The sequence below is a fragment of the Anolis carolinensis genome, chromosome 1 (assembly GCF_035594765.1).
Source record: "Anolis carolinensis isolate JA03-04 chromosome 1, rAnoCar3.1.pri, whole genome shotgun sequence".
NCBI classification, from domain to species: domain Eukaryota; kingdom Metazoa; phylum Chordata; class Lepidosauria; order Squamata; family Dactyloidae; genus Anolis; species Anolis carolinensis.
In genome coordinates, this window is record NC_085841.1 from 57745820 (window position 1) to 57771407 (window position 25588).

General features: G+C 42.2%; 1 protein-coding gene across 8 annotated transcripts in view; it reads left to right on the top strand.

Annotated features, from left to right (window-relative positions):
• Positions 1-25588, top strand: part of rgs7 (regulator of G protein signaling 7) — a 204919-nt gene that overhangs the window by 11045 nt on the left and 168286 nt on the right. Inside the window, exon 1 of one of the 8 annotated variants that reach the window (XM_062975083.1) lies at positions 2098-2317. The exons of the other annotated variants lie outside the window; for them this stretch is intronic. The gene's annotated coding sequence lies outside the window, so the exon portion shown is untranslated. Of the gene's footprint in view, positions 1-2097; positions 2318-25588 lie in introns of those variants that run through there. 8 annotated transcript variants of the gene reach the window in all.

Consider the following 25588-nt stretch of genomic DNA (forward strand, 5'->3'; position numbering starts at 1 on the left):
ACACATCTGGGCATCGCCTGGGCAACATCTCTGTAGATGGCCAATTCTCTGACACCAGAAGCAACTTGCAGTATGTTCTCAAGTCGCTTCTGACAAGGAAAAAAAGCTGATGGTTTGTAGATCAGTCATAAAGAAATTACCATAAATAAATGTCTCTTAAATATTTTGCCAATATCTGCTTATTATTCCTTCTATCCAATAGAGAAAAGTTCCATAATAACCTCAGGCCCATCATGAAAGTTGGGCAAGGTTACCTTCCGTACAATTTACAGAATCTTTCACCTAGCATGAACACAGAACTTTTGGTAGGTAAAGGTAAAGGTTTTCCCTTGACGTGACCGACTCTTGGGGTTGGTGCTCATCTCCATTTCTAAGCCGAAGAGCCGGTGTTGTCCATAGACACCTCCAAGGTCATGTGGCCGGCATGACTGCATGGAGCGCCATTACCTTCCCGCTGGAGACCTATTGATCTACTCACACTTGCGTGTTTTCAAACTGCTACGTTGGCAGAAGCTGGGGCTAACAGTGGGCGCTCATTCCGCTCCCGGGATTTGAACCTGGGACCTTTTGGTCCGCAAGTTCAGCAGCTCAGCACGTTAACACACTGCGCCATCAGGGCTCCCACTTTAGGTAGCTCTGCTCAAATGAAATCATCCAAATGAAATCATTACAAAGGAAATCCAGTTAGTTCATCCTTTCATAGACCAAAACAGTTTAATGGAGACACCCAACCCACATAAACTGGATTACTCAGGATGTGGTCAGAAACAACCAGTCAGCTAATCATAGAATCATATGGGACATCCAGTCCAAAACCCTGCCATACAGGAAAAGCACAATCAAAGCACCCCCAAAAGATGGCCATCCAGCCTCTATTTAAAACCTTAAAAGGAGAAGCTTCTACTGAACTATGAGGCAGTGAGTTCCACTGCTGAACAGCTCTTACAGTCAGTAAGTTCTTCCTAATGTTCAGTTGGAATCTCCTTTTCTGTAATTTGAACCCACTGCTCCATTGAGTCCTAGTCTCCAAGGCAGCAGAAAACAAGCCTGCTCCCTCTTCCTTAAGACATCCTTTTAGATATTTAAACATAGTGATCATGTCTCCTCTCAACCTTCTCTTCTGCAGGCTAAACAGACCCAGCTCTTTAACCTACTAATCATAGGGAAGGTGGGAGCCCCCAATAGCACAGTGTGCCAGCAGGACTGATGACTTGCCCGTTCGAATCCAACCTGGGGAGAGCACGGATGAGCTCCCTCTATCAGCTCCAGCTCCATGTGGAGCGGTCTGAATCAAGGTAAATCAGGATGGTGGTGATGAGGAGAGCAGCCAGTTAGGGAACATTTAAAAAATGGTAATCAAAGATATGGGAAATAAAGAACATGGACAGACTGACTTTCCTGATGAAGAAGCATAATGGAAAACCAATCAAAGAAACAGAAATATATAAGAAAAGGACAGACACAGATTGAAGGAACTCCATAACTGAAATAAGAAATAGCCAACCCAGGCAACATAAAAGGGGGGCACAATCTGCCCCCTAATAAAATAAAACAACTACTCCTCTACATCCAGCAACTTGCTCCACAAAGAGACTAGACTCATTGAACCGAAGATCCAATGGAATGTACCGATCCTCTCCCCCTCACCCAATCCCCCCTCCCCCACCACGAATTCCATGTTTTTTCTTTTATTTTTAATTGTAAATTAAAAAACATCAATTAAAAATATTCAAAAACAATTTTTTTATCATGACTGTATGCATTGCATTGCTGCTGCTGCTGACTGACCTGAAGGTGGGCACTGACTGGGCAGGCAGGCACAAGTGAGATGGTTTTAACAGCAAGATAGAAGCTGCTCTGCTACGATCAGTCAGCCGGGCCCTATCACCTCCTGGCTGGCTGTTCCACGTGGTGGGTGGCTGGAGGCTATGCCTGCACAAAAACAGCCAAAATGGCTGATGGGAGTCCTGTGCGCGTGCGCATAGAAGTCCCATCGGCCATTTTGGGCGATGGCATGTCAGTCCTGTGCATGCGCTGCACTCAGGGCCTCCATTGCCGGCGCCAGGACAAAGAAGCCCCATCGGCCATTTTAGGCGATGGCATGCCAGTCCTGTGCCGTTGTGTGCATGCGCTGCATGCAGGGCCTCCATTGCCGGCGCCAGGACAATTTGGACAAACACTGTGACCGGAGCAAAACAGGGGTGCTGCCAAGGACTCCACACAGCGCCCCCCCTCGCCTGCGCCCGACGCCAAGGCGTAATCTACGTACTGCATTGGACCGGGCCTGTGCTTAGTTTTAAAGATTCCCCAGAACAAGGTAAGTATGATTTGTATTTATTCCTCCCTAATGAAGACAGCTTTGATTGTTTGCCTTTTCATTAAGAGCTAAGAAGTCTAACATCCTAGTATCTCTTAGAAAGATCATCCAGCCAATCCATAAATAGCTCACAGGCTTAGTTTTCCTTATATATCACTCTGAGAAATTCATTCTCTACTGTGGTTATATTGGTATGCTGCCATGGTTAGCTTATATTTTTAGACTAACTATTTGTAATCTAGGACTGAAATATATATCTAGGATTTTCCCCAGAAAGGGTATATCTTCATATCAACAAAATAATCTTAGAACATGGAGTGAAGTGAAATGTTTACAGATCACATGGACATATTGCCTGCAATTGTAATTATCTTTGTGTCCTCATGAACTTTCACTTTGTCCTTTTAAGGATAACTTATGCGATCGTGGCCAAAATATGAAGAGAATTTAAGTCACTGGAATATTCTGTTCCCAACATGTTAGTGAGTCTTCCCACCCTACTCAAGTTATTGATAAATATTATTTGGGAGAGTTTAAAAGAAAAACATATATTTTTAGTTTATCCCCACATGTAAGGACCCTTCTACACAGCACTATATCCCAGAATATCAAGGCTGAAATCCCACAATATCTGCTTTGAACTGGGTTATCTCAATCCACATTCAGATAATGTGGAATTTTCTGCCTTTATGTTCTGGGATATAGGACTGTGAGGAAGGGCCCTAAGCCCCTTTTTTTGTAATATGAATTGACAAGAGAGCAGGGCTGACCAACGATTGGCCAATTTGAAGTTTTGGCTGTTTCAGCTCCCAGAAATCCCTGTGACCAGTGGTAAGGAATAAAGGATCCTGAGTTGGATCGAGAAAGGTCAGTCACCAGGTAGCAGAGTACTGTATATATTTCAGAGGACCAAACTATTTCAGATATGGCAAATAACAGTAAGCAATGTTAGTTGTTATTAACTGCCTGCAAGTGACTTTGATTTATGGTGACTCCATGAATGAGAGGCCTCCAAGTCACTCAACATCCCTACCCAGGTCTTTTAGACTTAGGGCTATAGCTTTCTTGATTATGGTCTTCCTCTTTTTTCTACTTACCAAAGATTGTAACTTTTTCTATTGAGTCCTGTCTTCTCACGATATGGCCCAAGTATAAAAGCCTCAGTTTAATCATCTAATTTTCTGAGAGAATATGGCCTGATTAGTCCATGCATTTGTCTTTCTAGCAGTCCATGCGATCTGCAGAACTCTTCTCCAGCACCACATTGTAAATGAGCTCATTTTATTCCTTTTCTAACTGTCCAGCTTTCACAATCATACATAGTTATGAATCACACAACTGTGGGGACCACCCTAACTTTCGTATTCAGTGATACATTTCTGCATTTCATGATTGCTCTTCCATATCTTAGACTTCTTTTGATATTCATATCTGTAGTCTCCATTCTGAGTAATACTTGAGCCAAGGTGAGAAAACCTTGAACTATTTCAATGTCTTCATTATCTGCTTTAAAGTGGTGTAAATTATCTGTGATTAATATTTTTGTTTATTTAATGTTCAGCTGTGCAAAGCTTGCTTTTGTACTTTCTGTCTTGACTTTGTTCAAAAAGCCTGGTGGAGTGCAATTGGTGAAGACCGCACTAGGAGATAGAGGTGCTACTGATCAGTTGAAAAGCAGACCAATGACCTCATCAGATGCACAGTTTTTCACATTGTAGAACACTTTCGCTCCAGTTCAATGACGAGGAGGAACAAATGCAATTCCATGGGCAGTCCTTCTAGGAACAGCAATTTCTTCACTCTTTTAAAATAATGCTTGAGACTTCTCTGTCTCCTTTTAATAATAATAATAATAATAATAATAATAATAATAATAATAATAATAATAATAGCAGATATAGCAACATAGAGGAAAGGAAAGGACTAGTCCAGTGCTCAAACCGCCATATCACTCTAGTTGGTCCTGACTCCTTCCTCTGCTTAAGGCTCTATTTCAGTGGTTCCCATTCTTTTTTTGATGAGGGCCCACTTTGACCAGGGACTACTTTCCAGCATTAGTACCAAATGGGTTACGAATTAGTTTTTGGTCAACTTTAGATTCGGTTTGGTTACTTGGGGTGCTGATTCAGAAAATTGCATTGGATAGACCACATCAGCTCTAGTTTCTGATACAGAACATATGCCATCTAGTAGTCGCCATCTGCTCACCCACAGAAAACCATATTTAATAATCTAGAGCTGATGTGGTCTATCCAATGCAATGGTCAGCTCTGCGGAAAGGAACGGAAATAAAATAAATAAGATAAAATAAATAAATAAAGAAGAAGGAGGTTTGCGGACTGGATTTTCGTTCTCGCATCCCACTGCTGGGCAGCGGCCCATAGGTTGAAAACCACTGCTCTATTTGAAAAGTCACTAGATGCTGAAGCCCCAGTCAGTCCTTAAAAAGCACTGGAGAGGAGGAATATAGTTTCCCAGGGAGACTTGCATCTTACTTCTTTGCCATTAAGCCAGCCTTTTCTTGGAGCAATTAGGTTTCCCAGGAAGGGCCGGATGGCAGACTGACTGGATGGCATCTTGTTTCCTCCCAGCTGGCAAGGCACAACCACACAGAAACCAGGAGAAGGAGGAGAGCCCAGCTGGTCACAACGCAGGGAGTCATGGGCCAGGAGTGAGTGACAGGCATCTGGAGAGCGAGTGAGTGTATGTGTGTGTGTGTGTGGGGGGGGGGGTAGGCAGGAATCTCCTCCTCCTTTTGGTGTCTGTGTGGTTGTGCCTCGCCAGCTGGGAGTATACAAGGGACCAGCCAGTCAGTCTGCCATCCATGGAAAGGACAATGCGGGGGGAGGGGGGGGGATTAAATTTTGTCATATGATGAAGAGGAATGTGGGCAACAATGGAGGAAAGAGTCCAAAGCAAGACACATGGGATGGGAAGTCAGGGGATAAAATGGGACAACTGACCGCATTAAGGCACAATTCCCTAATTGGATGATACACAATGCCCCCCACCAACATCTGATGAGGTCATAAGAAATAGAAGCTGAAACACAATAAAGAAATTAACCAAATGCAACCTTGATCAAGCCTATCAGCACCTGATTGTGGGTGACAAGGCTGCTAGTTCACAAAATATAACAACATTTGGGAGACTTTCCATTTCAACTGCACGCAGTGTGGACTTTCAATTGCACAAGAAATTTTCTCCAAGGCTTCTTGCAAGAGTGCTTGGGGGTGTTTTCTGGCTTGATGATCTCTTAATCATGGCCTCAGCCTATGAGCAGCTCACAGAAATATCCCAAGATGACCTACAGATATTTGAGTGAGCAGACAGGCTTCACCGTCAAAAGAGAAATTTTATTCAGAAGTTATCACTGCCACTTTCTCAGAGCATTGGAAGTATCTCACTAACCATGTATATATAATTAGCCCCATCCACATTCATGGTTAGTGGCACAGGACTCCTATGAAAGTTAAAACTGGAAATAAAAAAAAATGCCAGAAGTTGGCTAAAGAGTCACACTGGAGGACCTAGAGATTTCTAGAGAGGTGTCCCCCTTAGGTCCTCTAGTGTGAATTGATGGTCAAATTCTGCAAGAAATTCACCATAGAGCAGCACTGGTGAATTTAGATATTCATAGAGAGAACATTTTAATCAAATCTGCAAATAATCAAATCCACAAAACTCTTTTCTGCAAATGTAGAAATGGATCCAGCTGTAATAAATCTGAGAACTGACTGCTGAAAAGCATTGTATTTGAGAACAAACATGTCCAGATGAAAATTGAGTCTGAAGTATGGTGTTATAGATCTGACGGAGACATGCAAATCACAATTCCCGTTGAATCATCCAGTGATGAACATACAAATGTGAACCAATCCACAAAAAATCCTTTGAGGTTTCCAGTGATGTCTCCCTTTGTAGGACCGGGGCATAGGTACACTGTCAAGCTTCATGTACTCTTTTCACTTGGTGTAGGTGATCCTGCATTAAAAGAACAGAAATTTAAATGACCCATGTGTATAAAATTAATTGTCATCCAAAATATATTTCTGCTCGCTAAGGAAATTAGTCTGGCAAACCCAGTTTCCTAGCATGCTGGTTCTTAATGAGTCATAATTAGCTATAATTTAATAGTCATGAAAATAAATGTTTGCTTTATATTACATTTGCATTTATAATAAAGTATCTGTCTCAACCAATTAATATAGCTTGGAACAATTGTTACAGTTATTAGTTAAACTTTAACCTGAGTCCTTTTTTTCTTAGTTGTACATAATTTAAAATGAAACTGATACTCCTGAAACTTTGAGTTTTCAGCAATAAAGCATCTGAAATAATAACTGTGGAATTTAGGTAAATGCTATCAGTTATGCAGTTGGTATTTATTTACATATGTCTTACATTGTTTTCTTTTCTTTTCTGACAGTACAAATTGTATTGTTATCAAGAAATTATATCTCCCAAAATATGAATAGAATAAAATTACATGAAACTATTATGAATTGGCAGAGCTTCAGCCAGGAGGCTTTTTCACCCTGCCTCACGCTGCCTCTGTTCATTTGACCCACCCTGGAATACAGATCAGCCACACACAAAAGGAAATTTATATAATCTTCTTAAGTAAACACATCACCCTCAGGCAGTAGTTCTCAACCCTCCTAATGCTGTGACCCCTTAATACAGTTCCTCATGTTGTGGTGACCCCCAACCATAACATTATTTTCATTGCTACTTCATAATTTTAATTTTGTTACTGTTATTAATTGCAATGTAAATATCTGATATGCAAGATTGATTTTCATTCACTGGACCAAATTCGGCACAAATACCTGATACATCCAATTTGAATACTTGCAGGGTTGGGGGATGAATGATTTTGTCATTTGGGAGTTGTAGTTGCTGGGATTTATAGTTCATCTGCAATCAAAGAGCATTTGGAACTCCACCAATGATGGAATTGAACCAAACTTGGCACACAGAACTCCCATGACCAACAGGAAATACTGGAAGGGTTTGATGGGCATTGATCTTGAGTTTGGGTATTGTAGTTCGCCTACATCTGGAGAGCACTGTGAACTCCAAACAGTGATGGATCTGGACCAAACTTGGCACAAATACTCAATATGCCCAAATTTAAACACTGGTGGAGTTTGATGAAAATAGACCTTGACACTGGGAGTTGCAGTTGCTGGAATTTATACACCACCTACAATCAAAGAGCCCCTTGAACCCCACCAACAATCAAATTGTGCCAAACTTCCCACACAGAACCCGCATGACCAACAGAAAATAATGATCTTTGGCAACCCATCTGAACCCCTCATGACCCCCCCTCCCCCAGGGGTCCCAACCCCCAGGTTGAGAAACACTGCCCTAAGGGAAGTCAGATGAAGAGGAAATGACTAAATACCCCCATGGATTGGGGATAGTCATGTCCATCCACAGGAAAAATTCCATTCACAGACTTCCAGAAGTCTACTTTGTTTCATTCATTCATTCATTCATTCATTCATTCAAAAATTGTTTTAAAACTTTTTCCCCCCACAATCTTACAAGGTCAGTGGGTTGCTGGTCTAGAGAAACCAAACGCGCTATGAAACCTTTACTTCTTTCTTATCTGTAACCTGGGAATGTATGTGTGTATTTTCAATTTACCCGATCCCAATACAAAAAGCAAGCAGAGGCAAAAGTGGGGAGAGTGCTCTAGGCACACACACATAAAGTGCTCCCCACTATCACAGTTGAGTAAGTCCATTAAGAAATACCTCTTCCCATTGATAAGCTAAAATGTTGCCTACTGTTGCTGAGGAAATTTCCTGCTTCCCATTAATATCCCTTGATAAAGGTCAGCAAATAATTTCAGCCATTGTACTGTTCATGTCTCACAATTTCACACAATGTTTTACTAGACTTTTCACTTGAATTGTTAAATCATTTATGGACTCATTTGCATGTTTACCATGCTACGTTCCTGGGGTTTGTGCCCCTTTGGGGGGCAGAATCAGAAACAGATTCAAACTTCAAATCAACAAATGACAGCTGTTTATTTTTCCCACCATGAGCAGACACCAATCGGCAATGACATCAGAGGGAATCCCTTGCAAAAGGGAACCAGATCCTAGCTTTGCTTTTTTTCAGAGATTGACACAGGTATTTGAAATGACTGTCAAACTGAATAAATATGTCCTGTATTTTCCAATGCAATATGTCAGATCTTGGAAGTGCAGACTCTATTCTGACATCCTTTTGGGTCTAAAAGAATAAAACCTTTTTACCCTCAACCTGGTTCGTGTCCTGATTTGACCATTTGTGTGGTGTAGTGTACCAAGCTCAGATCCCATGGATAGAGAAATCACTCAACAGAATCAAAAGGATTGAATGAATAACTGATTTTGAAGAACAGGGAACTCTAATAACAAATCTTTCTCTTCCAATTACTTTAATCTAGATTCCTAGAAGTTGCGTAGTTAAGCTGTTTCTTATTCTACCTTTGGATCTCCCTCATTTATTTGGGAACCATATTTATATCAGAAGAAGTGAAGTGATACCAATGACAAGAAAGAGAAATGAGATGTGCTCTTTATCTTTTCCATGTTTACTGAGAGGCAAGGCCCTTTGTGTTCAAAGAGCGTGCCAGGGAGACTGCTGTATTTTCAGGGAGATTCCAATGCTCTTTGTGTGAACTATAAATTTTTAAATCTCACTTGTATTTTACATTGCTGTAGTCCATTGGGGGGAGTAAACAACGCATGAGATCATTGGGTAAACAGTTCTTGAGGATCTCTGGGGTCCATTATATGATCCCCATGGTTGTCAGTGGAATTTGGAGAGATGTGAAAATGCAGTGCTTGCTGCAGTTGTTTTTCTTCTTCATCTACTTCAAAATCCTCTGTGAAGAATGGTGGGGAGAAAAACTGCAGGACGCAAGACAAATGGTACCGATCTATCTGTGAAAGCCATATGTAACCATTCTCCCAACAATTTGGTTACTCTACTTCCCATCTTTCCATTTCCTTATCATCAAGGGAAAATTCATGTGCTGTAATGAGCAAGCACAAGAAAGGTACTGACCTTTTACAGAGGGAACAAACGTTCATAAATTTTCCCCTCATATGTACAGTCCCTTCTTTCACCACCAGTCCCTTTAATGTTGCTCAGCAGAATAAATAGCTTTTGTCAGGAAGGTCTCCCCTCCCAGCCGGATGTTTGTTTGAGATATTTATCAAGAGCATTTTTTAGCATTAAGGATTTGGATCTGTACTCTGGATCATGCCATAGTTTAATGTTTTCATCAGAGCTGTCAATGAAGAATGACAATGAAGAATCTTGTGGTGCCTTAGAAACTGATATTTGCCATAAGTATTCCTAGGCTGCATCAGTGTTTATATCTAACCTAAAAGCATGAAACTTGATTTCAGAATCACTAAAGGTTCAATTAGCAAAGTTTAAAATAAATTATGTTGCTGTGATGTCAATAGTGTCAAAGGAGCCAACAAGGCCAGTGTCAAAGGAGCCAACAAGACCAGAGTTTCTGGTCGAAGTGTATTAACTAGTGTAGACCTTCTCCTCTCCATATGCTAATGAGCACAAATAAGATTTTAATTGTTTTTTTGAAGGAGAGAAGGGAGGGGGCGATTTTTATTTCTTTAGTGGGGTAGTTCCAGAGATAGGGGCGATCACAGAGAAGGCCCTTTCTCTCATTCCCACCAACTGCGCTTTCGATGGGGGTGGGACTGAGAGCAGGACCTCCTCCGCTGACTGCAGTCTGAGTTGGTTTGTAGTAGGAGATACGATTTATCAAATAATCTGAGCCCAAACCGTTTAGGGCTTTAAAGTTAATGATCATACATTTTGCAACAAATATTGCTGTGTGAAGTTTCCTGTCAATTGTTCATAAACTTTAATTAATTTATGATTTACACATCCACCCACCCACCTTTTTGCTTTACAGCTACTTCACTTGCTGCACATTCTCTTAAACTAATAACATTTTTTTCTGATTTAGCCATAAAGTAGCTTTTTTGGTTTGTTCTTAACTGCCTTCCAGTCAATTTTGATGTATGGCAATATTACAAATGGGATACCACTAAGAATATTTTTACATGGCCTTTTCAGGTCGTGCTGTTGTGCTGGCGACTACTGGCCCATCACATGGTGGGGGTGGGACAAGGGTGCATTGGCACTCTGTCCCCATCAGATGGGAGAAAGGAGGGCAATGCATGGCAACACATGTTGCCCTGCCACTCTTTTCCCTCATACAGGGAAAGGGGGAGGAGTGTGAGTGGGGCCTGCCATACATCATGTGATGGCACACGACAGGCCCCATCTTTGCCTCAGCAAAACGGGGCAAAAATGCCCTGTGTGAAGAGGTGGATATTCTCCCTATCATTATTCACATTGCTGACGTCTTGCAGATTCAGGAATTTGTTTTCCTTGATCGAGTCCATGTACATATTTACTGCTTTATAGCTTCCTAAATGTCACTGCCAGCCCTGTAAACATGATTTGGGTAGTAACTTTTACAGTTTTCTTGATGCTTACTTTCAAAGTGTAAATTTTCCTAATGTCAGGAGCAAATTATTTTGTCCTAATGATTATCCTACCCATCTCAGCTAATACAAGGCTTTTAAAAATCCTTCCAGTGACAATGACTATAAAGCTGTTGGTTAGTTCTAAGTAGAACTCTGACCCCGTGAATCAAATGTAAATGATGAGACATATATAGGTAAATCCATGGGATTCAATGATTTTTCTAAACGGGATTAAGGGTATTATTTTGAATAATATTTACAGAACTATCCCAAAACATATTCTGTTTTAATTTATGATTGAGTCCCATTCATGTGAGAAGTGAGATAAATAAATAAGTCTCATTGTGTTCTATAACTTTGATTCTCTAGGTAAAGGTAAAGGTTTCCCCTGACGTTAAGTCCAGTTGTGAGTTGTGACTGACTCTGAGGGTTGGTGCTCATCTCCATTTCTAAGCCGAAGAGCCGGCATTGTCCATAGACATCTCCAAGGTCATGTGGCCGGCATGACTGCATGGAGCGCTGGTACCTTCTCGCCAGAGTGGTACCTATTGATCTACTCACATTTGCATGTTTTCGAACTGCTAGGTTGGCAGGAGCTGGGGCTAACAGCGGGCGCTCATTCAGCTCCCAGGATTTGAACCTGGGACCTTTTGGTCCGCAAGTTCAATAGCTCAGCGCTTTAACACACTTCACCACCAGGAACCCCCTCTAGTAAATGAATTTTTCTTAATTAAGGAGAAAGTTCCTTGAACACATATGGTCTTATCTCTCAATAAACATGTGAAGCATTGCATTACATGTCCCATAGCCATAAATCTCCCAGTATTTATAGAATTGATCACTTTGGTCTTTTGCTTGACTTAATAGTTGGCTATATTGTTGTGTTTTGTTTATCTGAAGTTTCACTTGTTCATAAAACGCCTTTGCCTTCAGTACACAATTCAAAATTGTGTGCAATTCCATAATGCATGAGAAAAAATAATCTGAAAGGTTTCATGCTGTATCCAGTGCCTGCGATCTTTTATTAATGCCCTTATGAAATTTTGCATATGTTTTCTGAGATGTTATGGCTTAGGCCCAGGTTTTTTTTTAAATGACACTGCTGCAAAAATGATATCTCGCCAATGAAATTGTTCTAGCAAAGATGCCCATAAGGCTTGCACTGCCAACATTTTCCAGCTACATGGGGCACAGATAGTCAACATTTTGATTGCAAATCAATCCAACAATGTTTCTCTAAAGGAAATAAGGTCATTTCAAAAGTCACATATGTATCTCTTCACAATTGGATCAACTCTAAATTGATTCAGGTTTGTTGTTCATTGCTTCTTCTCCTGCCATAGCTCATGACTCAGTCATGCAGAGTTTTATATTTGGCAGATAAACGTATTCTGAGAAGAGAAACGAAACAATGGGGAAAGCTTCTGATTCTTACGTTTTTTCAGTCCGGGCACAGAGGTAGGTCAGAAAAATAGTATAATTTACTTTATAAACAGAAATAGTCAATGCAACTAAAGAGCCAATGTGATGTAATAATGTCAGGGTTCACCCCCATTTTAAGGTTCTCCCCCATGATCTCATCTCATAGTACTTTTAACTTCCTCCATGTTTACAAGTCCCACTTAGCGCACTTTTGCCCAGCTTATTTTATGATTTCATTGCTGTATTTTAACCTGTGTTTTATTAATGATTGTAGAATACATCCATGGAAACATTAGGCATGAAACAAGGTCCTTAAAATGAAGCCAAAGTCCCAGAAACGAGGATACACCCAGGCTATAAGATAATACAGGGAAGCAGACTTGGTTCTTGATTCAAGTGAAGAAATTGCTTTGACGAAGATTTCCCTTTCAGCAGACTGTTTTAATAGCATAACATGAAGGCATTTCTTTGCCCTTTGAACTCCCTCTTATTTGCTATTCTGAGACTTCTGTGCAACCCCCGAAATTCCAAACGACTAGCCCGATCTAGAGAAGCGGCCTCATTGCTTTCGCTTTCAAGGCCACAGGGCTCATTAGTGTTATCAGGCTGAGGCTGGGAGCTGCTCTTCCTTTCTGCTTCTTGCACCTGAAAACCATCATCATTAACAACTACATTTCTTCTCGTGGGAAAGCCTCCCTGCTCCTCATCTCCCACAGCAGGAACACTCTGCACCTGAATCCCATAATTCCCATCAGAGTCATCATGAAACACATCCTGAACCTGAATCCCATCATCTTGAAACTGCATCCCAGAATCCTCATCAGAGTCACACAAAGGCTGAGCCACAACAAGTACGTTCCTTGTACACCACTTCGATTATCAACCTGGCTGCCTCCCGTTGGTCTAATTGGAGCTTCGGAACAAGCTTCAAAGGCAGCCCCACGTAGAGCGCGCTGCAGTAGTCTAATCAGGATGTAACAAGAGCATGGACCACCGTGGCCAAGTCCGGCTTCTCAAGGTACGGGCGCGGCTCGTGCACAGGTTTTAACTGTGCAAAGGCCCCCCTAGCCACTGCCGAGACCTGGGGCTCCAGGCTCAACGATGAGTCTAGGATCACCCCCAGACTGTGAACCTGCACCTTCAGGGGGAGTGTGACCATCCAGCACAGGCTGTAACCCAGTACCCCGATCGACCTTCTGACTGACCAGGAGGACCTCTGTCTTGTCTGGATTCAATTTCAATTTGTTGGCCCTCACCCAGACCGACACAGCGGCCAAGCACCGGTTCAGGACCTGGACAGCCTCCTTAGTGACAGGTGAGAAGGAGTGACAGAGCTGGACATCATCTGCATAGAGATGACACCGCACCCCGAAACTCCTGATGATCTCTCCCTGTGGCTTCATGTAAATATTAAACAACGTGGGGGACAGTACAGAACCCTGCGGGACCCCACAAGTCAATGGTTGTGGGGCCAAGAAGATGTTCCCCAGTGACACCATCTGGGACAGACCCTCCAGGAATGAGTGGAGCCACTGCAAAACAGTACCTCCAAGACCCATCCCCACAAGGCGTCCCAGAAGGATACTGTGGTCAATGGTATCGAAGGCCACTGTGAGGTCCAGCAGAACCAGCAGGGAAACACTCCCCCTGTCCAGTTCCCAGCGAAGATCATCAACTAAGATGACCAAGGTGTCTCGATACCATGCCCCGGCCTAAAGCCAGACTGTGCCAGATCCAGAAAATCAGTGTCATCCAAGAATCCCTGAAGTTGCGAGGCAACCACATGTTCCAAGACCTTGCTCAAATAGGAAATATTGGAAATAGGCCAAAAGTTTCCGAATTGAGTGGGATCCAGTGATGGCTTCTTCAACAGCGGCTTGATCACAGCCATTTTTAGGCTCTCTGGAAACTTGCCCTCCTGAAGGGAGGCATTCACCACCACCTTCACCCACTTGGCCATTCCCCCTCTGGCTTTTCTCACCAGCCAGGATGGGCAGGGGTCCAGGATGCATGTGGTCAGTCTCGCTTCTCTAAGAATCTTGTCCACATCCTCAAGCTCAACCAATTGAAATGAATCCATCAAAATTGAACAAGCAGGTACTCTCGTTACATCCTCAGACTGCCATTAATATGGCGTCAAAGTCGGAGCGGATCAGAGCAACTTTGTCCACAAAGAACCGAGCAAATGCTTCACAGCAGGCTGCCGAGCTATCAGGGATCCCACCTTGAGCGGTGAGAGTTAACAGCCCTCTGATAACTTGGAACAGCACCGATGGTTCTTTGCGGACGCAATGTTGGCCGCAAGGTAAACTCTCCTTGCGGCTTTGATTGCTGCGGCATATGTCCTGAGGTAGGAACATAGCCGTGTTCGGTCTGACTCGTTATACTCTGAACACCACACGCACTCTAGTTCCCTCTTCTTTCGCTTCATCACTGCCAGCTCCTCAGTAAACCAAGGAGCTGGTTTAACTTGGTTACTCGAGAGGGGATGCTCCAGAGTGATCGTGTCTATTGCCCTAGTAATCTCTCCATTCCAGAGAGAGACCAGAGCATCAACAGGATCACCTGCCGAGTAGGTGGGAAACTCCCCAAGAGCCATCAGGAATCCTTCTGGATCCATAAGTTTCCTGGGGCGGACCATTTTAATAGGTCCACCACCCCTGCCGAGGTTGGGGGGTGCAGTAAATCTGAACCTGATCAGGTGATGGTTGGTCCATGGCAATGAAGCAATGGTAAACTCCTCCATGCCGCCACCTTCCTCCCATCCCTGACAGAAGACCAAGTACAGTGTGTGTCCTGCACTGTGAGTAGGGCCTGTTACTAATTGGGACAGCCCCATGGTTGCCATGGAGGCCATGAAGTCCTGGGCCACACCTGAAAGGTTGGTCTTGGCATGGACATTGAAGTCCTCCAGCACTATGAGCCGATGGGACTCCAACGCCAGGCCCGAGACCTCCTCAGTTAGCTCAGGCAGGGAGACTGTAGTGCAGCCGGGTGGTCGGTACACTAGCAGAATCCTTAATCTTTCCTGGTCTCCCACCCTCAAGTGAACATATTCAAACATGGTCGACTGCAGGACAGGGCACCTGGTCAGGGGGATGGGATCCTTATAGACCACTGCGACCCCACCTCCGCATCCTCCAGGTCTCAGCTGGTGCTGTACAGAGTAGCCTGGCAGGCAGAGTCTCCAGGGCAGCAGAAAACAAGCTTGCTCCCTCCTCCCTATGACTTCCCCTCACATATTTGTACATGGCTGTCATGTCTCCTCTCAGCCTTCTCTTCTGCAGGCAAAACATGCCCAGCTCTTTAAGCAGCTCCTCATAGGGCTTGTTCTTCAGACCCTTAATCATTTTAGTCACCCTCCTCTGGACACTTTCCAGCTTGTCAACATCTCTCTTCAATTGCGGTGCCCAGAAATGGACACGGTATTCCAGGTGTGGTCTGACCAAGGCAGAATAGAGAGGAAGCATGACTTCCCTGGATCTAGACACTTTTCTGCTATTGATGCAGGCCAAAATCCCTTTGGCTTTTTTTTGCCACCGCATCACATTGTAGGCTCATGTTTGACTTGTTGTCCATGAGGACTCCAAGATCTTTTTCACACATACTGCTGTCGAGCCAGGCGCCCCCAAGTCTGTATCTTTGTATTTCATTTTTTCTGCCTAAGTGAAGTATCTTACATTTGTCCCTGTTGAACTTAATTTTGTTAGTTTCAGCCCATCTCTCTAATCTGTTAAAATCGTGTTACAAGATCCCTTTGCATATTGATTCTAAGTAACATGGCTCTCTGTTTTAACCCAACAACAAAGTAAATGCAGTAACTCTTTTATTTGACTTTCAGTTGTGTGCAGGCAAGATTTCTAATCCTCATTTCTATCTTTATCTTCATACGAAAGTGAGATAGATGATATTTTAGTGATTAAAGAGAATCTGTACAGTAACATGGCCCTTTGTTCGTCCAAGAGCATGAATATAATCTAAGGAAAGGTAGAACTCTGCTATAAGCTCTGATTCTTTCTACTTGGATTTGCTCAATCCTATCCCATCTGAAACCTACATTAATATGAGTTATTTTAATGACAGATAGCAACACTACCATGAAAATAAGACAGTGTCTTATATTAATTTTTGCTCCCAAAGACGTACTAGGTCTTATTTTCAGGGGATGTCTTATTTTTCCATGAAGAAGAATTCACATTTATTGTTGAACAAAAAATGAACATTTATTATATATTGTACAGTAGTTGTCATCACAAACCAGAATAACCAGACAAACTGTGAATCCTATCAAGAATTTCTTGTTACTATCATTATTTCCATGTGCATTTACCAATCCTGCATGCTCTGGTGTTCTGTTTGGCGGGCATGCTTCCATACAAAAACTTTGCTAGGTCTTACTTTCAGGGGAGGCCTCATATTTAACAATTCAGCAAAACCTCTATTAGGTCTTATTTTCAGGGGATGTTTTATTTTCAGGAAAACAGGGTAGCCTATGTGCAGAAAAGATATTTTGTACACTTCAACTGTCTTGATTAATCTTCTGCTATCCCATATTTCAGCTTCATTTTTCTTTCTCCTCCCACACTTTTCCCTTTCGTCCTCAGTTTACATCAATTACTGAAAATTGAGTTCAAAATTTTAAAACAGCAGGCACTCAACTGACTTAGCTGGGAGATAATGGGTTGGACTCTTGCCTCTCCTAGTAGACTCAGGCAAAAGCAAACTGCTGTAGCTTCTTCTAGCTCAGGCATGGGCAAACTTCAGCTCTCCAGGTGTTTTGGACTTCAACTCCCAGAAATCCCAGCCAGTTTTCCAGCTGTCTGTCTTCTAGGAAGAGTTCAGGCTCAAATTACTACCTCATCAGATGGACCGATTTGCCTGTTGTATGCTGCTTCCTCTCCATTTTCAGCACAGAGCCCTGCACATGACATACATGCACTTCCGATTGGGCTCCGTGCTGGAAAGGGAAAGGAAGCAATTCACGTTGCCACCTTGGGAACACAGGAGCCTTCCTGAGTTACCTTTCCAACAATGGGATGAGGAGCAAGGTAAGGCGGGCAATGCGGGATGTCGGGCAGCGACTTCTTCACACACCTCGCCAGGAGCCCATGGATTCGCCCCAATGTGGGTGAATCCATGAGCCTTTTTGATGAGGTCCTTAGTCTAAAACACACTGAATTGTCTTTTTACCAGTTAGTAGAATGTTTCTTCAGCAACACAATGAACACACTTCATGTCTGTTCAGATTCCATCTCTTTTTTACTTCTCTAACAGTTACCAGTTTTTCTAATAAAACTTAACAACCTTTTGCCTTGTACAGGTTTCCACCAGGAATAACTGAAAGGGCTTTTGCTTTTATGGCTTTACAAGATGATTTCCTTTGCCCTTGTCCTCTCAGTTCTCATCACTGGACAAAGTATTACGATGTGCTTCTAAGTCTTGCTAATGCACTGTATCTATTTTTGCTCACTTTCTGAAATAAATGATACATTAAATTATGTTGTATAGCATTTGCATTTGAAAATCAGCTGTTTCCAGTGGTAACAGTGAGAGCAAGCTTGTAATGTTAGTAGGTCTTGTCAATACAATACATTCAAATTTAGGAATACCTGGAGGCCCAGGGAAAGAGAGGTTTAGAAAAATAGGAAACTAGTGGAATCATTGATGGAGGCAAAGGTGGACGTAGAGACATCTGTTAAAAATGGTGGGTGATTCTGCCAAACAGTTTTATCTTGTCAATGTTGAGAACAGGAGAAGTATGCTTAGGGCCATTTCAGAAGTATGCTTAGGGCTGTGTCACTTGCCAAGCAGGAACATTTTTCCTGACATTGATGACTGACATTTTTTATTTATGAACCCAACTTAGTTTTTAGAATCAAAATTTGAAGGGAAGTATTTCTGAAACTGAAAAGGAAAATTAAACAAGATAGGATGTTTTTCCCTTTTATGAAGTACAGCTGAAGTATTTCTGCTGTAGAGTCCACTGCACAGCATATTGTTGCTAAGAGATTCATGTAAATGTCTGAAATAGCCGTTAGTTGGCATTGAGAAACTTTTTACTGTTGCCAAATTTTTCACAATCTCCACATTCATTTATGGAAATCCCATGTGGGGTTGTGATCCACAGTTTAAGAAGCTTTGCTTAAGCTCAGCAGCTCATGCGGTTTCACAAGATCACCTTAAGATAGCTAAAAATGTTTCTGTTTGTGCAGCTTTGTGGCTGCAATATCAATGACAGACGGAATCACTTTCTCCATTATTTTCTGGTATGAAACTTGGCAAGGCAAATAGCATTTTAGAGCATTGCAGGAGAGCACTCTTTCATAAGAGATGTGACAGTTAAGGGACAGCAGCTCACATCTCTGCTGAAGTGATTTCCTGTGACTCTGCTATCAAAGATTCATTTTATATTAAAGTCAGGGTTTTTTGTGTACTTCTGACACAGATCTGGCTTGGCTTGCTAGATGACAACTGCAGGCTTTAATTGCAGGGCTTAAGGGTGTGGGTTGATACTGGATTCCTTCAACTCCTCTTGGAATATATTCCCCCCACATTCCCCCTGGAATACATTCACTGCTGCAAGAAGGGGAAGAAACATAACAAGGGGAGAAGAAGCACAGAGCATGGGAAGTGTGAAAGATCTGTTGTGGATTGAAGACTGAATGCTTTCCTGTGGATGGTTGAACTGTGAACCAAAATCTTAGTGTGGATATGGTGGGGTCTTGCTGTTCACTTGTGACATTGCCATTTTAAATGCCACCCCTGCCACATTTAAGTACACAGGCTATAAATGAGGTACATATTTGTGTTGCTCAAGAAAAATTCCACCTTCAAGATTCCACCTTCTCTTAACCATGTTGGTGTCATTATTGCTTGAAGACCCCAGTGGCAATCTTTGTTTACTCCTTTGGCCTGTACATGGTTGCAGATTTTATTTATATTTTCTTCTGAAAATGACTGATTGGGGCAGGGAGTAGGACATCAACTACAGATACGACTGGAGAAATGAGCATTAAAACAAAGAAATCTAAAATAGAGGATACCTGTCCCTGGGTTTCATAACAAACATCCCTGGGTCTTTGGTTTAACAAAGCACTAATACAGTTGTGCCCCATTTATCCACAGGAAATTTGTAATTGGTTAAGTGACCAAACCCAAAGGGTACTCACCAATGGTCCATCTTCATCCTGGAAAGAAGTGACTAGTGGGGTGCCACAGGGTGCTTTCCTAGGCCCAGTGCTGTTCCTCATTAATGACTTTGATAAAAGTTTAGTGGGCATGCTGATCAAGTTTGCAGATGACACGAAATTGGGAGGGATAGCTAATACTCCAGAAGACAGGATCAGAATTCAAAAGGACTTTAACAGATTTGAAAGCTGGACCAAAACTAACAAAATAAATTTCAACAAGGAGAAGTGCAACATACTTCACAGGTAGAAAAAAATGAAATGCTCATATACAGGATGGGTGACGCCTGGATCAACAATAGTACATCTGAAAAAGATCTTGGAGTCTTAGTTGACAATAAGTTGAACATGAGCCAACAGTGTGATGCAGTGGCTAAAAAAGTCAGTGGGATATTGGGCTGCATCAAAAGGAGTATAGTGCCTAGATCTAGGGAAGTAATAGTGCCTCTTTATACTGCTTTGGTTAGGCCTCACCTGAAATATTGTGTCCAATTCTGGGCACCACAGTTTAAGAGAGATATTGATTGGGTATGTTTAGGTGGCAGAAGAGAAGGCTGAGAGGAGACATGACCACCATGTTTAAATATGTGAAAGGCTGTCATAAGGAAGAGGGAGCAAATTTGTTTTTTGCTGCCCTGGAAACTAGGACTTGGAGTAATGAGTTCCAATTCCAGGAAAGGAGATCCCACCTGAATATTAGGAATAACTTCATGACTGTAAGAGCTGTTCAACAGTGGAAGTTCCTGCCTCGGAGTGTGGTGGAAGCGCCTTCCTTGGAGGCTTTAAAACAGAGGCTGGATAGCCATCTGTCAGGGGTGCTTTGATGGAGCTTTTCCTGCATGGCACGGGATTGGACTAGATGGCCCATGTGGTCTCTTCCATCTCTATGATACTATCATTTTAAATAGAACAATTACAGTGGGTCCTTGGTACTCTGTTTTGGCTCCAGGACCCCTGATGGATACCAGTATCATGATACTAAAGGTTTTCATAAAATGTTGTCCCTTTTTGAATTCATGGCTATGGATCACCAGCTACAGGCAGTCTCCGAGTTGCAAACAAGATTGGTTGTGTAGGTTTGTTCTTACGTTTAATTTATACATAAGCCAGAATAGGTATATTTTTAGGTGTAAGTCTCTATCTATCTATCTATCTATCTATCTATCTATCTATCTATCTATCTATCTATCTATCTATCTTTGGATAGCATAGAGAAGAGTTAACACCCCTGTGGTGTTCGTTTTGCTGTCTGTACCTGCTTCCTGTCCCTGTGATAATTGAATTGTGGAAAATTTGGCTTGTTGTGGAAACAAAGATTGGTGAGAAAGCTTCAGTGGAGAAACCTTTTCCCCATGATTCCCTTCCTAAGGGTAGATTTCTCTCAATCCTGCTGTCTCATCCACATTCTTAACTGGATTGTTTGTAAGTTGGAAGTTTGTACCTCGGAGACTTCCTGTATGTAATAGTCTTCTCTACTAAACATTATATGACTATGGTGCATAATTTAAAATGTATGAATTGTTTATTTCTAGGAATTATCCATTTAATGTTTTCAGACTACGCAGGTGACTGCGGGTAACTGAAATCATGGAAAGTGAAATTGCTTTTAAAGTGGGGTGGTTACTGCAATTTATCAAAAATGCACCTCCTTAAGAAATATGTTACAGAATAGTTTACATAATAGTTTACCTAAGATGGGGGTTGAGTGGGATCATTACTAACAGAAAGAGAGAAGTGTTGATTTGATCCTTCTGCTCCACAGGTGACTTTCCCTATCAGTGTGAGATCCTACTTGTAATGCATTGTTTCACCAATTACAAAATGTAATATACGGAGACAGAATGCTCATAGTTTATGGGCATTCATGTTTAATGTCTACTAATTTCTTCAGGATGGCATCCCTCCTGGTAGTAATCAATGGAGTTGTTTGGATGCTGTTACTAGAATCCCATCTGCAAGTGACAGGCAAAGGCAAATACATACCTTGGCTGGTGTGTTGTATAAATAAAGCCATCTTACCATCAAGTTTGAAGTAAATCACATTGATTGATGTGAATGTATAGACTGAGTATCACTTCTTGAATTTGTTTCGGACCAGAAACAAATGGTTTTGGACAATCTTTATTGTCATATATGTACATAAAGACATCTTGGAGATGGAATCAAACAGGAATGGAGATGGGAGTGCAAACATGAAATAGATGTTTTTATATGCCTTATACACATGCCTGAAAGTAATTTTATACAATATTTTCAATAATGTTGTAGATGAAAAAAGTTTGTGTACATTGAATCATCAGAAAGCAAATGGTGTTACTATCTCAGCTACTCATATGGACACTTTCAGATTTTGGAATATTTTGGATTCTGGATAAGGGATGCTCAACCTTTTAAAAAGATAGCCCAAGACATGCCACCAGTATATTTTTATCTTTTAGGATATCTTTATGCAAGTCTTCCCTTTCTAAATTGTATTATACAGATTTGTTTGTTTAAGTTTATTTTATTTTGGAGAACTATAATGCTTGCTTAGATGGCTGCTATATGCTCTTCCTCTTTCTTCCACCTTCACCCTTCCCTCTTCACGCTGTCACAAAATCTCATCTGGTTCATAAGGAGGAAGTTCCGTGGGCTCAGGGGAAGTGAGAAGCATATGGTTTGGGCAGCCTTTAGTGCCCAGCTGCCATGATCAATGGAAGTTGGCACAAGCTCCTTTCCGGCTGTGACGCACGTTCAGAAAAGCACAAAGTCCTTTACAAGATTGGTTGCATATTTAAAGAAACATGTCTTGTGGTGTATGTGGGGATGAGGAAGCAAACTTTTAACTGTTATACATAATGACTGTCTTTTTGCTTTCTATCTCCATATGATGCCATATGACAGATCTTTTGAGCTTCAGCCACCTTTTAGTGTAGGAGGCTGGACTAGAAATACTGCTTTCCCCAATGGAGCATTGCATGTTAAATTGATCTTCAGTGTAAACAGGCTTTTAAGGACACAAATAGTGGTTTGGAAAATGTTATTAAATAGATTTTAAAAATTAGAAATGGTTTTGTCTTCCTCAATGCACTTCCATGTTTGTTTATAAATATAAAAAATTGAGACTGTATATGGTCTTTGTGACATATAAACTAATATCACACAGTGTGTACGATCATATACATTTCAGGCTCACTTACCTTGAGGCCAATTTTTTGGTATGTAACAAAGACTAGATCTTGCTGCATGAAAAATCATTTTGTAATGATTTTCTCTGTATTTATTTCAGTTTTGAGGCAGTACAATAGCTTAACAATTCATAAATGATGATTTTGTCAGTTATGAATGAATTCTTGTGGCCCGTGGAAGAATGTTATGAGCCATCACATTTTTGTTTGGGTCCCCTTTTGATGGGAAGGGGAAATACTGGAATACTATGTCCAATTCTGGACACCACAGTTCAAGAGATATTGACAAACTGGAAAGTGTCCAGAGGAGGGCAAGAAAATGATCAAAGATCTGGAGACCATGCCCTATGACAGTGGCTTAAAGAACTGAGTGTGTTTAGCTTGCAGAAGAGGAAGCCGAGAGGAGACATGATAGCCATGTATAAATATGTGAAAGGATGCCATAAAGGAGAGGGAGAAGGCTTATTTTCTTCTGCCCTGGAAACAAGGACTCAGAGCAATGGGTTCCAAATACAGGAAAGGGGGTTTCACCTGAATATTAGGAAGAACTTTCTGACTGTAAGAGCTGTTCAGCAGTGGAACTCTCTGCCTCGAAGTGGGATGGAAGCTCTTTCCTTGGGAGCTTTTAAACAGAGGCTGGATGGACAGCTATCAGTAGTATTTTGATTGTGCTTTTCCTGCATGGCAGGAGGTTGGAATAGATGGCCCATGTGGTTTCTGCCAACTCTATTATTCTATGATTCTACGAAAGTTGTCTCCCAATAGCGAGGGAAATCCAGTCTTGAAAATGTCCTGCCTTTAACTGTAGAAAAGTGTGCTGCTGACGGAACCACAGTATTGGAGATTACATAGAATCATAGAATCATAGAATAGTAGAGTTGGAAGAGACCACATGGGCCATCTAGTCCAACCCCCTGCTAAGAAGCAGGAAATCGCATTCAAAGCACCCCCGACAGATGGCCATCCAGCCTCTGCTTAAAAGCCTCCAAGGAAGGAGCCTCCACCACAGCCCCGGGGAGAGAGTTCCACTGTCGAACAGCTCTCACAGTGAGGAAGTTCTTCCTGATGTTCAGGTGGAATCTCCTTTCCTGTAGTTTGAAGCCATTGTTCCGTGTCCTAGTCTGCAGGGCAGCAGAAAATAAGCTTGCTCCCTCTTCCCTATGACTTCCCTTCACATATTTGTACATGGCTATCATGTCTCCTCTCAGCCTTCTCTTCTGCAGGCTAAACATGCCCAGCTCTTTAAGCCGCTCCTCATAGGGCTTGTTCTCCAGACCCTTAATCATTTTAGTCGCCCTCCTCTGGACGCTTTCCAGCTTGTCAACATCTCCCTTCAACTGTGGTGCCCAAAATTGGACACAGTATTCCAGGTGTGGTCTGACCAAGGCAGAATAGAGGGGGAGCATAACTTCCCTGGATCTAGACGCTATTCCCCTATTGATGCAGGACAGAATCCCATTGGCTTTTTTAGCAGCCGCATCACATTGTTGGCTCATGTTTAACTTGTTGTCCACGAGGACTCCAAGGTCTTTTTCGCACACACTGCTGTCAAGCCAGGCGTCCCCCATTCTGTATCTTTGATTTTCATTTTTTCTGCCGAAGTGAAGTATCTTGCATTTGTCCCTGTTGAACTTCATTTTGTTAGTTTTGGCCCATCTCTCTAGTCTGTCAAGATCGTTTTGAATTCTGCTCCTGTCTTCTGGAGTGTTAGCTATCCCTCCCAGTTTTGTGTCGTCTGCAAACTTGATGATCGTGCCTTCTAACCCTTCATCTAAGTCATTAATAAAGATGTTGAACAGAACCGGGCCCAGGACGGAGCCCTGCGGCACTCCACTTGTCACTTCTTTCCATGATGAAGACGACGCATTGGTGAGCACCCTTTGGGTTCGTTCGCTTAGCCAATTACAGATCCACCTAACCGTAGTTTTGTCTAGCCCACATTTTACTAGTTTGTTTGCCAGAAGGTCGTGGGGGACTTTGTCGAAGGCCTTACTGAAATCCAGGTACGCTACATCCACAGCATTCCCTGTATCGACCCAACTTGTAACTCTATCGAAAAAAGAGATCAGATTAGTCTGGCATGACTTGTTTTTGGTAAATCCATGTTGACTATTAGCAATGACCGCATTTGTTTCTAAGTGTTCGCAGACCACTTCCTTAATGATCTTTTCCAGAATTTTGCCTGGTATTGATGTGAGGCTGACCGGACGGTAATTGTTTGGGTCGTTCTTTTTTCCCTTCTTGAAGATAGGGACCACATTCGCCCTCCTCCAATCTGCTGGGACTTCTCCCGTTCTCCAAGAACTCTCGAAGATAATTGCCAGTGGTTCTGAAATAACTTCCGCTAGTTCCTTCAGTACTCTTGGGTGTAGCTGATCTGGCCCTGGGGACTTGAATTCGTTTAGAGAGGCCAAGTGTTCCTGGACAACTTGTTTCCCTATTTGGGGTTGGATTTCCCCCAATCCTTCGTCCATTCCGTGTTGCTGAGGTTGAAGATGGCTTTCTTTTTCTGAGAAGACCGAGGCAAAGAAGGCATTAAGTAGTTCTGCCTTTTCCCTGTCCCCTGTCGCCATCACCCCATCTTCTCCTTGCAGAGGCCCTATCGCCTCCTTTTTCTTCCTTTTTCTACCAACGTAAGCAAAAAAGCCTTTTTTGTTGTTTTTTATGTCCCTGGCAAGCCTGAGCTCATTTTGCGCTTTAGCCTTGCGAACCTTTTCCCTACAGGTGTTGGCTATACGTTTGAATTCTTCTTTGGTGATTTCTCCCCTTTTCCACTTCTTGTGCATGTCACTTTTGAGCTTTAGCTCAGTTAGAAGTTCTTTGGACATCCATTCTGGCTTCTTTGCACTTGTCTTATTTTTCTTCTTTGTTGGCACTGTTTGCATTTGCGCCTTGAGTATTTCACTTTTGAAAAACTCCCATCTATCCTTAACTCCCTTGTTTTTTAATATCGGCGTCCAT